Source organism: Corvus moneduloides, chromosome 1 (genome assembly GCF_009650955.1).
Source record: "Corvus moneduloides isolate bCorMon1 chromosome 1, bCorMon1.pri, whole genome shotgun sequence".
NCBI classification, from domain to species: Eukaryota; Metazoa; Chordata; class Aves; order Passeriformes; family Corvidae; genus Corvus; species Corvus moneduloides.
Window position 1 is genome coordinate 115,367,621 of NC_045476.1, and position 17,043 is coordinate 115,384,663.

A 17,043-nucleotide genomic window follows, 5' to 3' on the forward strand; every position below is an offset into this window, starting at 1 on the left:
TACAGGAGGAGGTTAAAAAAGAGATTCCTCTGGTAACTGACTTAACATTGATATAAACAGCCCTCCGTCCACACTCCCCAGTTTACTAAGGAGCCAGAAGTTAACAAAAAGAGAAGTCCAGCCACCAGATGGTGGATGCTTTTTAAAACCCACACATGCAATGGACTCCAGAGCAGATGATGTTATCCATGTTTTGAGTTCAGTACTAGTAACGAGAAACCAACATGTCCTTCCTATTTCCTCATTTTTTTGCTGGTGCTTCCTTGTCTCCTCTGTCTGCCAGCAGAGGGGAGAGGGCTGTAACTGAAGGCTCAGAAATGGTCACTTCTCCCAGCCCAGCAAGGCTTCGGTGTGCTACCTCTCCTTCAGCCCCTAAACCATCAAGTCTTTCCCTTTCTCCCTTCCAGTCCGTTTTTAAAAGCATCCCCAACCCCTGCCTTGCCCTCTAGTTTACTCTCAAAGGTCAGTTTACAACACTAATTCCCCCTCCACTAAGAACATGTAAGGACATGGCAATTAATCTCTTGGAACAGTTACAGGGATAACTTACATATATACCAACATTACCTTTTTGAATCTAATTTAAGAACTGTTTGTATGTCCTATCTGGTTACAGTTTACATTAAAGCTTTACTTTGGAGGCTTCAGCCCCTTCAGTTATAACCACTTCTCAAATAGTGGATTCAGAGCTGGGCACAAAAGAGACTAGTAAGGAGATATTAAAAGAGATTTGCTACTTCCAGAAAAGAGCTTCTATGCTGGCAGAAACATCTCCTCTAGAGAAAGATTTATAGAAGAAATTTTCATCCCCTCAGTTGTGCCAAATACTAAATCAGCTGGTTTGGCTGCCAGGCTCTGAGTGTAAGTGGGGAATCCAATTAAATGATAATTAAAAGAGTATAAAATTGGGTTGCTAATTGAAAGCAGAAAAACCAGTAAGTCACTTACTGTCTAATAGTTTTACTCTGAACAAAATGAAAAAAATATGGACTAGTTACTGTCACTTTCATTTAAAGTTCACTCTGACAGTACCAATGAAGCCAATTACTGCAATGTTTCATACAGATCAGACACACCATACAAATGATCTGTTATTAGGCAGTTTCTGCTAAATACATTTGGTATGCTATCAAATAGTTAAGGAACCACCCATTTAGAGAAACAGCATCAGTATTTTACTCTTCTGAGACAGGGAGGATAGAGGGCTGAAAAATAAAATGGTACTTTTCTTTCTTATTAAACACCAAAGTAAAACCAGTTATGAAAACGCTATTTGCAATAATATTGGTTTTGCAGGATTGAATTAGATGCCACTGCGCACTAATGCTTTGGTTTGGTAAGTGATTTGAGCAATTCAAATCTTTATCTAAAACTTACAGCAAATAGAAGGAAAATCAAAATAATCTAAAACCCCAGATGGACCTTTTTAGCATCCTTTTGTCACAGCTGTGACTAAAGCAACAACACATACAGGTCTAAGACCAAGCCTCCTCCAAAAAAGTATTTTCTTGACTTTAAGGTTCCTCTGTCTTATCATAATGTAGAGCTATCCAGAACTGCAGAAGGTGTACTACAAATAAGTTCCCTTTTTGTAAAATAAATTTCCAGCTTTACAGTAAGGTTCACTTTTCTGTGTATTTCCAGACTTCCTAGTTGCCAAGCACTTACTAGTACAGCAATTATACACTAGTAGGTAACAAAACCCAAAGCTTTTCATCTCTTCCATAAGGAACACAACGCTAACCAGAAGCTAAGGAAAAAAGAAAACACACTTCTGTTCCTTGCAACCATTGGGATGTTAATTCATAACTTAATAAACTGGTTTTAAAGCAACCTAAGTCAATATTTGGGGGCTTGAGATGAAAAGTTGTATTATAACATTTTTGTCAACAGTATGGAGCTTATGGGATGGACATACACATTCAGAGAGAGCCCAGGGGTTGCTCTACCAACCTCTACAGCCAGGCACCTCTACACTAGTCATTCCTTGAGGGCTGTTGTCAGTAAACACTGCAACAACACCACATCCTTAAGCACCAAAACAATTTCACAGTGTCAACATGAGAATGAAAAAAAAAAATTTAAAAACGGTTCTGCTACCTTTATTTGATTGATTTTGCCCATAGAAAAGCAATGCTGGGAGAGATAAAGCTGATACAACCCTGATGTACTCAACAATACAGGAGAAAGAACTTTGCTTGAAATAAGCCGTTTACTCTTTATTTTTTAGCACAAAGCAGCTTTAAGAGATACCTCAATTTTGTAATAATAAAAGACAAGGTGATGAGATACACCTCCTAAAAACTACTTGCAGTAAATTGAATGTAAAGGCAGAATGTTGTTGTTTTGTTTTCTTAGAATCACACATTCTCTTCCCAGCTTAACGAGAAGCACTGCAGGCAGATTGGGGCTGCTTCCAAAGTGTAAGTTTATTGAACAATGTAATTGAGTGATAGGTTTTCCCAAAATGTAAGAAGCAGACTGCCATTATGCATAATTTTGCCATGCTCTATTTCTCATTCAAAAGACATGGTCAATGAACAGGATCCGAGGTGAACTTGCTACTCCACCACCATTTTTGGTGATGGCATTTCAGCTTTATCCCTTTTGCAAAAGTTGTTTCTTTCCCACTGTGTCTTTCTTCATTGTCCCAACACAAAAACATCTGCAAGGTTACAGAGGGAACTTCCAGACCAGTTTTAAAAATTGTTATTAACAGAACAGCTGTAGGATTCATGTAATAGGGAGGAAGACGAGCATAAAACAACAAACTTGAGAAGCATTTCAGTCTATTAATTTGGATGCAGAGACAGCAGTATTTTTCAGTAAAGTATCACCAGATTTTGTGAAGTTGCATTAGCTGAATACTAAATCATTTTATGAACTGACACAAATATTTATGTACTGTAGTAAATATCACAACAAAATGATGCAGACACCTGTGTACACACAGTTCTGGAAATCCAGCCTGAGCATGAGGGATTAATGGAAGAATCATTTTATTGACAGTCTGCATAAGGCACAGCTTGTAATACAGCCGTGGTTTCTGTACCTTTCCTGGTGGTGCCTGAGATGAGAAAGAGACAGATGGCAATTCACATCCTACTGGGTTCAGCTCCTCATCTTCCAGCTACGGAATGGCTGCCACCTCTTTGATCCCTGTCACTGGTGCCCACAATGCCAGTACCACCAGCAGCATTATGAGCTTTCCTCTGAGCTTTACGCAGAAAGCGGCACCAAGTGCTCAAGTGAACCCGGCATGAGGCCAGCTGAGTTCCCAACGCTCAACTGGCCAGGCCTCCTACCTTATCCTTGTCAGGAGCTGTTCTGCACAACAGCAGATAGTTATCAATACAGCTGGCCTTGCGCTCACACTGTTACACAATGACAATTTAGATCAGTCTTGCTTCCAGCTCTAAGAGAATGGTATTACAGTCAAACTTCAGATTTACTATTTCTGATGGAAACTATCCACCCTTGTCTCAGAGAAGTAAGCAGTCACACCATCATTATCCTTACAGCTATAGACAGAGCTATAACCTCATATTGAAGTCTTGGTGGTTCTCTGTCAGTGTATCTAGATCAGTGCAACAATTCATTTTTAGAAACGTACTTCTCCAGCCAAAGATGTTTGATATCCACGGTCTGGTAACCAGTTTCACTTTTGGTTTTATTGAATGGAAATCTGCTTCCATCAGCTTTCTGTAACATTCTTGTAAATGCTACTGTAATATTTGGTGCCGTGAACACCAAATTGTGAGTTTAAATAGTAGAAGTGAGTTATTTTAGCAATCAGACTTCTCTTTCTTTTGTTAAAGGAAAGTAACAAACTATTTGCAGACACTCCTATTGCCTTTCCATGTTACCTGAAATCCTGCAAAACACAAGAGCATGGTTTAAAAGTTGGCGTCTTCATTGTGTACTACTGGCAGAAAATTCACGTGCCTATTCCAAAATATCAAAAAGCTTATCTGCGTGTAACAAACACCACTCCCATTCCATTCTGTACCCTCAGTCTTCCTTAGGTAGGTGGGAGACTACTAACATGCACCAAACCACTCTTTCTTCTCTTTTTTTCCTCCTTTTTTCTTTTTTAAGGGCTTAAGTCTTGAACTATATCAGCACAGCCTGTAACGAAGGCCTCTCTGTCCATCCTGAAGACATCTTAGCACAATACACAAAATACTTGCTTTGTTTGGTGCTGGATGCTTTTAATTTAAATCAATGCACCGCAACAGTGGCACTTTTGTGGGGTAGGAAAGGATCACACCACTCTATGCCCAGCTAATAAATGGTCATCTCAGCAACATGCTATTGCAGCTGCAAATAAACACTAAATCCAACACATAGCGTGCAAGGCATAGAACAAATACAGACACCTCAATAATATGCAGTGCTACATGCTTTCAACATTAGAATTGTAAATTAAAAGATAGCCTTAGATCCTACTTCTCCTAGACTGAGAGAGAGAAAAGACAGACTTCACAACACCGCAGTGTGATTTAGTTGAATTTTATTTTCAAGCACTCAACTCCAGTGTCAGGAACGACTGCCCAAAACACGCAGACTTCAGAGTTGTGCTGAAAGGAAGTACCTCCTCTTTCACAGAGAGACCACGAGGGGATCTGAAAGCAGACTCTGCTGTAATGTCAGAACACTGCGTACCCACCCTGCTCTGCAGTAAGCTGAGAATGGGAGAGCTGCCCGTGACACCGCCTCACCAACGCCTCGGACGACTCAGAAGGGAGGTTTCAGTTTTCAAAATGAATGGCTTTGTCCAACTGCCACACAGAAACTCCATCTTCCCAAAAGTGTCATTTCTTATGGGACATTTACCACAAAGCACACAAACGAGGTGCAAGTTTTCAGCAGGAAGGTAGGGGCTAGTCTAGCACCTGGCAGGAAATTATCACATAACCAAGGAATTAGAAAAATTCTGCTATAGTAGAACTGGCATTTTTCTGCAAACATCTCCTGATGCTTTCTGTAATAAAGTAAAGCAAATCAAACCTACCATTTGTTTCACACTACATCTATTCATATGAAACTGATAGTTTCCAGAGTCAGCTACTCCAACGGGACATACTATCCTGAAAGAACTTACAAAGCACTGCATTGTAACACATTACACTACAGAAAACCTGTCACAGAAAGCACTGGGAATCCAAAGCAAGAATTCTGTCCCTTCTTCTGGGATTTTTATACCAAATGAAATCTGAGGGTAGCAGTGGAAACACATACCAAAAAATCTGAGGCTAGGAGTGGAAACCACAACCTCAATGCAGAGTTTGATATGTACACAGTTTGTCTGTTCTAACAAGCTCATAGAATTGCAATTTTGCTGTCAGTACAATACAGTCCCTATTGCTAGTGCCTCCTTGCATAAGCCAGTCCTTTGCAATGTCCAGTTTGAACTAGTGCTGAGTAAACCTGTTATTCTGTTATGTTTAATGTAGAATAAGAACTAAAAAGTTTTACAGAGCCAGGCCTGCCTCCATGTCTTGAACAAAGGAAGAAATGTAAAGACTGAGTATTTTTCTCGAGGTGCATCTGTTTGGAAACAGAACAGTTCTATATATTTTGCTAGCTAATTTCAAAGCATGCTACTGCAGCACTAGCTCTACAGGACAGACTTCTATGAAAAGAGCAGTTAGACATTCTGCCACCTGGAACAGTACCGAATAGCTGCTTAAGCTACAACTGAAGTGAAAACTGAAACCAGTTGCTCTCAAAGAGAACTCACTCTGAAAGTTCTCAGTTTTAACCATACTTGAACTTCAACACAGGACTCTCTCCAGAAGGAAAACGGATTTTAGAAAAGGATTGACTTTTTACCTCTACTCATGGGGCTTAACTCCCACTAAGCACATATTAGTATATTATATGAATATGTATAATCCTGCTTTTCTCTTAACTCTCCACTCCCAAAAAGCAGGAACAGTTCTAGATTCAAAGTGTTTATTTGCAAGTATGCCTCAGGTATCTGAGGCACTAGATAAAGGAACGAGTCATTTATGAATACTCCTATGGCACTTCAAAAAACTGCAAGTGTGACAGCTCACATTAAAGCAACAACAAAGTGGTCCCAAACAGATTCCCAAATCGATTTCAGGAACACATCCCCAGATTCCTAAAGCATGTGAATATTTTACACAAAACTTTTGGAGTTCTGATCTGTTTACGCATAGGCCCTTCTACAAAGAACCTCTTGCTGACTCACTACTCCCCAGCACCATCAAGCGCAAGGGACTTGTGACAAATGTCTGCTATATAAACATATGTTAAAGTCTTGCATCCTAACTCTTCATTTGCTGGAGTAAACTAGCTCCTGTAAACTTCATCTCAGCCGTGGCTCGTCCCAGGGAGCAGAGGACTGATCCAAAATAGGTCATTCTTTACTTCAGCCACTGTTTCTTCCTTAGGTTTTCCCTCTCTCTGTGCCATAAGCCTGTCTGTTACCTGGCTTCAGAGATCTATCAGATCCAAACCCAGCATAGTTAGAAAGTGAAAGTTACTTGAACTACTGCTACTGCAACTACTGAAAAGCAAAACAAGATGTGATCACTTAATCAAGGAGGTAAGCTGAGCTCACTGGTGATAGGCAAAGGGTTATTTACTGTATCACAAGACAGCATCAGTCTTCATCTCCGAAGTCCAGCCAGCTGACTCTACAGCATCAGAGGACCACATCTTACGGACATCATCATATTCAAAAGAGAAAACACACTTGGAAGGTAAATGTAACAGCTGGCTTTCTTTCAGACCCATATACAGAAAACAGCACCAATACAGTTTCCTTTTGTACAAATGCTGAAAGACCCACATACACACAATCAAACCCCATACATACCAATTTAAAGTCCTGGTAATCTCCTCTCTTACATCCCAACCCAAAGTCTATAGAAGAAAGCAAAGACTTTGTAGAACAAGTCATACGACTGCCTCAGTCATTCCCAGATGAACACAAGAGTTCATTGTTAGTATACTATGAACATTCACATCAAAGTTCAAGAGGAGGAGTTTAGCAGGGCTGATTTGGAACAGCTACATTTCATTTTTCTGAGCATAAAGTTGTAGTATTTCCCTATATTTGATTTATTAATATAATCAAATTCTGCTAATGAAGGAAAGGAACAGGTATGATCATAAAACTTAGAAAAATACAGCTGAAGCACTAGTAGAAGCAAGAGCCAAGCTATCATCCCCACGGAAGAAATTCGTATTTTGGCAGGATCATGTTGACTCAGGCAGACATCTAGGCAGTAAGAGAACGGTTATTCAAGAGAAAAGCTGGAGATGCTGAGAGCACCTTTCTCCCAGCACCATGTCTAATATAAAAATTCATCATTCAAGACTGCCTGGAATAACAGTTTCTGAACTATCCACATGCTAGGGACAAGGCCTCTTTGCCTCCCACCTTTCCCTCCTAAGACACTAACACTTCCTCCTCAACACGGACCTTGCTGCCTTCCTTCCCCCCTCCTGTTTCCACATTTGGCTATGTCAAAGTCTGTTTACTGAGAGGCTGCTGAAGCACTGCAGTTTTAACCAGTGGAGAATGTCACAGATCTCAGCCAGTAACCTGTCTAAGAGCACAGGAGAAAACTGCAAAGACTAATTTCTGATTGCAGGTTAGAAGGCTGGTTTTAGCTTAAATTCTCGGATTTAAGCTTTTTCATTAGAGAAACTGCTTTCTTCAAAGTGTTTCTGCACAGTCAAGACTTAAAAAGCTCTTTCTGGCTTGTTTCTAAAGTGAGACTCAATGGCAATTCCAAGTCTTCCTTTCAAAAGTATTTGTTTTTCACATTTTACTTAAACAATTTAACTGTAATCTGATAAATGTCATGAAGTCTGCTTAGGTTTGAGAGCTGCAGAAGTTGCCAGTCTCCAGAGCCCATTCTGTCCCTACTTGTGCTCCAGTACTATAATACTGATTAGTCAATTATCAGGAGCTCAAAGAAAAAGCCTTCTGATTTTGTCATTTTCTGTGAAGTATTGTTTCTATTCTGAGTAATGCTGAAATTAAATATGGCTGCTATTCACTCTTGCCAACACTAATGCCAAAAACCAGCTGGGACTCAATGACATCTGCAGTGATGCACATGTTTGGGAAGCGCATTTTGAGTTGCAGAGCTACAAGATTACCAGAGAAAAACCACACTGCAAGGATATTTCACTGCCCCAGTGAGATTAAGCATTTATGTTCTCAGAGGCATATGCCACAAGTAACTTTACTCAAACTAAAGGCCTCACTGAAGCTGACCTATTACACTGATGCTAACAGAACCAGAACAACATATTGCTGGATACTTTCAGATCTGGTAGGGACAATTTTTTGTCTTCTCCCTTTGAGGGACTGGACATCTTTGAAGTTTGCTAGTCTCACAGAGACACCAGACTTTAAGATGTAAGGGTTTTTAAGAATGCATACAGGAAACATTTCCTTTTTATTCTTAAGGACTGTTTCGAAAAGAGATCTCGAGGCAGTTTTGATCTAACTACTTCCCTTAAGTATTCTTCCGCATACACCACTGATTACTTTGATCAACCCCTTTGTAATCTCTCCCCCATGCTTCTTCCCAGCTGGATTATGGCAAATGCATGCAATGTTTTCTCTTTTGAAGCAACTGTCATGTCTTTGCCATGTTTTTGTTGGCTCTTACTGGCTTACTAGTGCTGCTGGACTCAGTTGTTGACTCAGAGTGAAAACAGCTTCCTATTAAAAAAAATTAACACTTCTGAAGCTGTCTGTCTGTTCTACAAGCTCTGCACTGGGAATCTTGTTAATTATTCATTATTCATGAAGACTAACTGACAGGTTTTTTAAAAAGCAATTCCAAAACAAACATGCATGCTGTACAGCTGTTCTGCATTTCTGAAAAACTCAGATGTCTCAACTGCTAGTTTTTATTTCATTTTGGACACTAACCAAATTAAAGTGAAATATGTTACATAGGCCAGAAATCAACAGTGAGTTTTACAACACAATGCTGGAGTTCTGATCGCCAAATGAAATCCACCTTGGAAAGCATTCTTTACTGTTTCTGCTAGAGCCCAGAACACCCTCTTCTCACATTTCCAATATTAAAGAATCAGACTTCAAAGACCGATACAAATGCAAAAATCCCACTTCTACTTCAGATTTTAGGAGGACTTGGAGCATTAAGAAGATTGCCCCTTCTTAGGGATGATTGTCCTTTGAGACACTGTTTTTGTCCTTACTCCTAAGCAGGCAACAGCCAGCAGACTTCATCCAGGCCCTGGGTAGGTTGATAAGACATTTCCTGAAATTAGAGTATGTCATGCAGACATTTGTCCAGCAGCTAGGGCAAACAGACAAATATGCTCTGGAGTACGGAAATTCAATGCAGAACTAGATAATCCCATCTCAATACTCCCAATTAAGTGGAACAGATCTTTTCTCCTTACGAGCGTTCTCAAATACTTTTGCCCTTATACTATGGGAACTTTCTATTGTTGTGTTTGTTTGTTTGTTTTTTTCCAAGAACACTGCACCAAAGCTATTTACTGTTAAGCCTTCTATTTACTCCTCCCCTATATGCAATCCGGTAGCATCTACAGTTCAGAGGAAAAAGAGACCCCAGATTAAATTTCTAAGAAGTTCTTTTACAAACTTCTCCAATAAAACTCACTGGCTGCCAGAAGAAAACTTGTAGATTTGATGAAAGTTCTACGCTCTCCCCATCCCAAGCCGAAACAGAATCCAACAGCCTAGGATGACACATAATTTTTTAGATTCAATAAACTGCACGTGGGAAAAAAGACAATAGTAGAAAAGCACTGACCGTATATTATTAGCTGATCTTTGACACATGGTTCCTTGAAATTTTCTAACACTACTGTACTGGACTGCCCCTTAAGTAGTATTTGTATGTCTAAGGATTGCTCAAACTAAAGAAGAGAGGGCTCAGGGCAAATCTCATCTATATAAATACCTGAAGGGAAGGTGCAAAGACAACTACTCCTCTCAGTAGTGCCCAGTGGCATGACAGGAAGGAATGGGCACAAACTGAAAATCAGGAAATCCCCTCTGATTGTCAAACACTTTTTCACTGTGGTGGTGACAGAGCACTGACACAGGCTGCCCACAGAGGTTACAGAGTCTTTAAGCCTGGAGATACTCAAAAGCCATCTGGACAGGGCTAGGTGGCCCTGATTGAGCAGGAGGGGTGGACCAGAGGACCTGAGAGGTGCCTTCCAACCTCAACCATTTCCATTTTTTTCTTCTGTGAAATTAGGGTTTAGGCCTTAGCCCAAAATGTCGCTTCAGAGGTAGAGGAGATACAGGTCAGATGAAGCTGTATTTCCGCTATCCATAGGCACAGATGCCTGCTGTCTAAGGTTTCAAGCTGTCTGAAAGGCTCAGACAGCTCATTTTAACCTCAATTTGATTTGTCTGACCTTGCAGCAAGATGTTTCACTGGAAAAACACACAATCCAATTTGGATGCATAGCACAGGATACACCCACAATTAATAATGTTCTTGGCATTTCCAGAAAGGCATACTACAGATAATACATGGATTACCACATTACCTAGAGGAGGTATACTATTATCTTGACAACTCAAGATTATTCCCCACCACAATGATAAAAACCTTGTTTATGGGTGTCCCATTAGTGCATGTCTATCAGGTCAAACCCACCAAGTTCCTGCAGATGCTTTTCTGCTACTGTAACCCTGCACAAGGCCTGGAGGCTGATGCTCTGACCAATTACACTGAATATTTCCAGACAAGGTAAGAATAGGTTTGTTCTCTCTACCCTTTATCCCACCATAGCTCTTGACTCAAAAAAAGGCATGTGCAATAGCGACACTATTATATTTCAAGATTAACAAGAAACTGTACTTCTATTTAAAGGTCAAACATATTTGAACAAGCTTTTGTTGTGAAAGCAGTTAGCTTTGCAACACAAAACTCTCTGAAGCGGATGAAAAAAGTTTACAATCTACTTCTATGTTAAAAAGTACTCCTATGTTACGAATGTACACTGCAGACCCCCTTCAAATAGGCGTGCTCTAAAGCTATTCTCAAAGTGTCCTAGCATACCTATGGATCCAAGAGTTATTGCATTGATGTCCACGTTTTAACATTAATAATGTAGCACTGACAAGCATGAGAGGAGGGAAAACATTCCTATTCAAAAACAACTGAGTTCACATTCATCTTACAAATGGTTTAACATGAAGCTATGCAAGCAAAGCAAGCACATCACAGGTGTCACTCCCAAAGACAAGATATTCAGATGAGGGCTATGCTTAGAAATCAGATATTCAGATGAGGGCTATGCTGGGCATCTTTTCATACTGGACTCATCATGATATTCACAACAAATGGATACACTTTTTTTGTAAGAGGGCCTCTACCTTACCATTGCTTTGCAGCAACATTCAGTTCACTATAAATGAAGCATAGTTTGTTTTGTGTGTGCTAATCAACCAACCTGGACAGCATAGGCCTGTATTTCCCATTTGCACATAACACTGAACACATTTATTGTTAAAGTGCATTATTGCTGCAAGGAGAGTGATGTTAAGAACAATACAGGCAATATAGAGAAAAAGTTTACTAACATTCCTTTATGAACGGGCATGGCATGTACCTTCAAGAAAAACTACAGCACCAGTGATTTACTTTCAGGGTGTAAATACTTTCTAAACACAGCTCATTTACCAATTCTAGTGATAGTCTCAGTGACTCAGCAGCTAGCATTATGCTAAGGCATTTCATCACTGGACAACAGAGCAAGAAGAGATAACACACTTCTGAATACTAATATTAAAACAGATAAAGCTTTTAAAGTCACTGGTTGTCTGGGGGGCTGGGGAGAGAGAGGCCAACAAGTACACATTTGGTCACAAGATTAAAAAAATCAGACAAGAGGTCAAATTTCACAGTTGCTTACCTTGACTATAAAAATGGTATCAGCTCTAACAAGTCAGAATAAAAAAAGTGCAAAAAGCAGTTTTAGTTGAAATACCATGATTGTGACCTGGTCAAGCTTAGGTTAAAAACAAAAACCACAATGGACAACATGCTCTTCCATAAGCACTAATACTGTCTAAACAGGAAATCATCCATTTTACTCTTCACAGGTAGAAGACCCCTGTATTTCATGGGACCAGAAGTGACTAAAATAAACCAACTAAAAAAAACCCAGAAAGAACAGCAGAAAAGTTTAGATTCGGTCAATCTCCTTTATTCAAGAAAAGGCTACACATGGACAGCTTAGTAGCCCATAAGGCAAAAGACCCGGTATCACTGATGTTTCAGGAAGCCAGCAAAACTAAAATATACTAAAATGCCACCACATGACAAATTTAAGATGATTTTACAACTGTTAAGTGTCACAAAGCTTTAAGTTACTTATGCTGCCCAGAAACACTGCCTTTAAAACAGCTTCGCACAAAATACACACATAATAAAGAGTTAAATATTCTGTCTCCCTCAAAAGCATGTGCTAATATCCAGTACTGGATAGGCTACATTAAATTTATTTTTCATATGTGTAGAAATTAATTTTAATTATTACTCTAAGAAAATAGCTTTTATGAGACTTACACAGGAAAAAAAAGGCCTTATTTTCTTTTATATTAATTTTTCATAAATTAAGTTTCAAGAAAGAGAGGTCAAGAAGAACTGTACATCTCCAGAGAATTAGTAAATGTGCGTGACCACAGTTATCCAGTTCAGTGTTCCGATGTTTTATGCAGCTGAGACACAAAACCAGACCACTCAGCCAGACGGTGACTGCAGTCAATTATCTTATACACTTGCATGCAAAATCCCAGCAAACAAAGTTAACAGGCATGGTGCTATGCAGAGAGGTTCAGCCTTATATCCTGCTTTTTTGCTGCTTCATTTTTTTCCTGAAGTGTTACCAGTCCTTAGCTGACAATACACTAACTGGCTGGGAGCTAACAAGTTTTAGAACTTTGCTGTTCAACCATTCTTCCAAAACACATCACGTACAAATTAAGCCAGAATATGGAAAACAAGCTGATCAGTTTTACAGGCCATGATGACATCACAATGACATCAGAAGAATAAAAGTGTGCACCTTTTCACTCCAGTTTGTTTTTCAAGCATGAGAGGAAAACAAACAATATTCTCATAGCACTAAGTAGTGAAAACACTTAGAGAAGATATCCATATTATACATTTCTTTTCTGTTTGTCTCCATCAGCTTGGAGACAAGAGCATAAATTTGCAAATAAATTCATAGAAAACAGAATTCCTAATTCATATTTGAGAAGTAAGGAATAGTACTCTGTCAAGTACTATTCCATTAAACTTGATTGCTGCTTTGTTTTTTCTCCCTGCAGCCTCAGCTAAGACTGTTTTCTCAATGTTTTTGCATTAAAAATTAAATACACAAACAAGTGGTAGACAAGACCTTAGAAGTAAACCTCAGAGCAGGAGCTGCAGAAGCACATTAAGGAGGAGCCTCATTTCAAATCAGTGTGTTTTTTACACTGTGTTTCCCCAGAGGCCCATGAATGGATTCCAAGTTAGTTTACACGAGGCTGCTTAACAACAACTGCCAACAAAACACAACATCTACAGGCCAAGCTTTGAATAAGCATTAACCCACTATGGAAAGTGCAAGAACAAGTTAGCAGTGGGCCTCCAGTTGGGCTACACAGTGAGGAGCAGGGAATGCCTTCAGACAAGCTGTCTGACCAGCTTCCATGCAGGCTCTTTGAGCTACAGGTCAGCAAGACTTTCCTCATTGCTAGAAGTCAGTATGTCACTTTCTGTACTTTGAAATTAACCTTTTTACTTGTAGCTGGGGATATGCTGTATCAGCAATCTTGAAGAAAACAAACAAATAAAAAACTGAAAACCCCACAAAACTACCAAAAAGGTCTCCAGAGTTGGGACCCTGCTGTACTAGAAAGACCAGAAGCACTTGCCTTTTATCCTATAGTAACATCTGCGTGTCCTTCTGTGAGCCAGAACCATCTTTCACCCAGAAGCCTTTCCAATACAGCACTTGACCAAGGATCTTATCAACTGCTTCAAAACCTACCAAGTGCTTCAAAAAAAGCACTCTGTCAACACACATAATACCCTTTCATAAAAGAACAGCAGTAATATTTATTTATCTTTCCCCTGAATGGAAACTCAGTATTTCTTATTTTAAAAAGCTTCTGTCTGGGCTGCTGCTTAGCTTCACTGCCCACTCTGGTGACCTATTGAATCTTGGCTGCTCTAGGAAAATCTCAGAAAAAAGAAGTTATGTTCTTTAATTCCCCTACCTCTGAGATACTTTCACTAAGATGCTAAACTCCTTCCTCTACTGGTAAGGACATTGTCTTCATAGATCTGTAGTCAGCTTGATAGCTGCAAGACTTCAGTACACTGGTGGAAAAAAAAATGCTTCCAGAGGAAAAACATTTTGCCACTCACAAACATCTCACTATTAAATTACTCCAAATTTAATATCTTCACTATAGAGCTTTAGCCCGGAGGAAAGACATATACAGCACCCAAAAATTAGTACAGCAAGAATCATCAAGGCATGAGTAGAACTGTCGACATTCTAGCAGGAGAAACAACCTTCCAAATGACTTCCCTGTCGGCAGCTTTGTACTCTTATACACTGTGCCTGCACAACATTCCACAACACTTTATATCCTGTGCTCCACTGCATAAGGAAAAAATACCAGTCTTTATCACAGAGCCCATCTTAGCATAGAGAACCTTCCAATGAACTTGAAAACCTTCAAACAAGAGTCAAGTTGCACTAGGTATTTTTAGTACATTTCTACTCATTTGGTGGAGAAGGGAAGAAACAGGATCAAGTCAGTTACTGACCCAGAGTAAATAAAGGTTTTCTTGATGCAGGTACACCTTGATACTCTCAACATCAAACAGCTCTTCCTGTGTTTAGTCCAATCATCAACTGTCTGAAAACTGTTCTTCTTTCCACAAGTGTACAACCTGAACAACATTCCAGCTGTTCAGGGCATTGCTGACAGGCCTTGACACACTGAGGTTTTCCCTTGGTCTCCGCTACTCTCAGCAAGAGCTCAACAGAATGGACAACGTAATTCCTTTGTGCTCCTTGATTGAAAGGAATAAAAATAAAAATTAAAAAATAGGGCTGTCACTTGTTTCTAAGCACAAAGAGAAAAGATCAGAGAAACAAAGGCACTGGTTTTATCACCTGAGGGACTATGGACTCTGTTGTTCTAGGTCTAGTTCAATAGCCAACCAATACATGATCCCCTTACTAGACCTAACTCAGGAATCTTATCATTAACCTCTTTCCTAGCTTCTCTGATTTCGAGTCCCTCACCCCTCTTCATCTCTCCCCCCAAGACCTTATAGAGGTTAATGTAGCTGATGATATTGCCAGCTGGAAGAAAAAGACTGCTGATGGATGCCAGGACTTCTCTAGCAGATTTGCGCAGGGTGCCTTTATCGGCATTTCTCCCTTGACTGCAGAGTGTCATCACTGCTCTCCTCACCCGCATCCCCACAAAGAAACAGATAACAGAATTTCTCATTAAGGAGTCATCTGGACATAGGCTACAGGTACCTTCTTCATTCACAGTACAGTAAGGTAGGAAGAAGGTTTAAGTGATAACAGCTACACTCATAACTGTCTCCCAGAAGACAAATCAGAAATATATTAAAGACAACAATTCGCATGCCAAAGAGCATGCAAGCATTCACTCACAAGAACACACACAGACACATCTAACCTATTCCACATCTAACCACATCTAAAGACATTCAATTGTTTCCAAGAAATCGGAAATAAACTAAGGCAGTACACTGAACTTCCAGAGACTGGTATTTGCCAGTTGAACTGTGTGCACATTTTTTATTTACAGGATGTGCATACAAGAGATAGCACATTACGCCATGGTAAAGATAACTAAGTTCAAGGACTATGACCCACAGCATTTTGATATTAAAAAGTTTCTGTAGAAGTGATAAGCTTAACTGGTTATTCTTCATAGCTGAATATACAACTCATTTAATTCAAAAAATGAAGAAACCTTCCCTGAATTCCTTATCTCATCAGCTAAGGTTTTTCACCAGCTTGTAAACAAGTCCTCTCTTTAAGACAAAAACAAACCAGAAAGAAAGACAACACCTGCAAAGCCACAGACAGACTACAAATGAAACCAGCTTACAACTGCTATCCGTTCTACACTCATGCAATACGAGCTCTTAATTTACTGTTACACATAACCCTTGATGGTAAAAGTGAAACTTAAGAGCCAAGATACTCATCTGCACACTTTACCTAGCACTGGTTAGTGAAGAAGCAAGGTAAGAAAAGTAAAAAGCTTATTTCTTTAAATAAATAAATAAATAATTTTTTTTCTATCGATTTCACACAGCTTCAGCACAGGTAGCTCAAGTACTAGAGATGAATTTTAAACTCATTCAGAAAATCTAGCAGAGAGAATAGCATGAAAAGAACCTTAAGTTCAACTCCTTCTACAACTACATAAAATAACTCAGGACACAAAAATTACTAAAATCAAACTGCTTTAGGAATGTAGGTTCTGATATTTGCAAGAAATAGTCCAAGGCAAATCCTGCTTTGAAACACTACTTACTAACCTTGTGCCAAAGTCACTGCAGAAAACGTTTCAAGTTGTGCTGGCTGGCTCCGACATCAACGCCCCAGTAAACACTCAGATTAAAGAAACCAAGTTACATTCCCTTTTGCCCTCACATGTTTAACTATTTGGCAAAAAGTATCTGTGTTCGTATCTGCTTGACACTGAAGGGTTCATCCCAATGTCAAGAAGGAAGCAGAACCACAGAACAGCAGCCTCCAGCCCATCACGCACGCTACATACCGCGGGACGATTTCGGGCAGGCACCGTTCCGAGGGAAGCCGCCCCGGTTGCAGCAGCAGCAGCGGCGGCAGCACCTGCCGGGCCGGCACACGCCGCGGGCGGCCCCTTCACCTTGCACCACACGCCGCGGGCTCCGCGGCCGCCCCGGCGCGGCGCAGGGCGGGGCGGGGCGGGGGAGTCGCGGCCGCCCC

At 40.0% G+C, this 17,043-nt stretch overlaps 1 protein-coding gene across 6 annotated transcripts in view; it reads right to left on the reverse strand.

Annotated features, from left to right (window-relative positions):
* Positions 1 to 17,043, reverse strand: part of OSBPL1A (oxysterol binding protein like 1A) — an 80,480-nt gene that overhangs the window by 31,167 nt on the left and 32,270 nt on the right. For 2 of the 6 annotated variants that reach the window (XM_032123718.1, XM_032123695.1), the window contains exon 1: positions 16,853 to 16,989. The exons of 2 other annotated variants lie outside the window; for them this stretch is intronic. The gene's annotated coding sequence lies outside the window, so the exon portion shown is untranslated. Of the gene's footprint in view, positions 1 to 14,843; positions 15,058 to 16,610; positions 16,827 to 16,852; positions 16,990 to 17,043 lie in introns of those variants that run through there. 2 more of the 6 variants (XM_032123704.1, XM_032123712.1) reach the window with 2 other exon arrangements.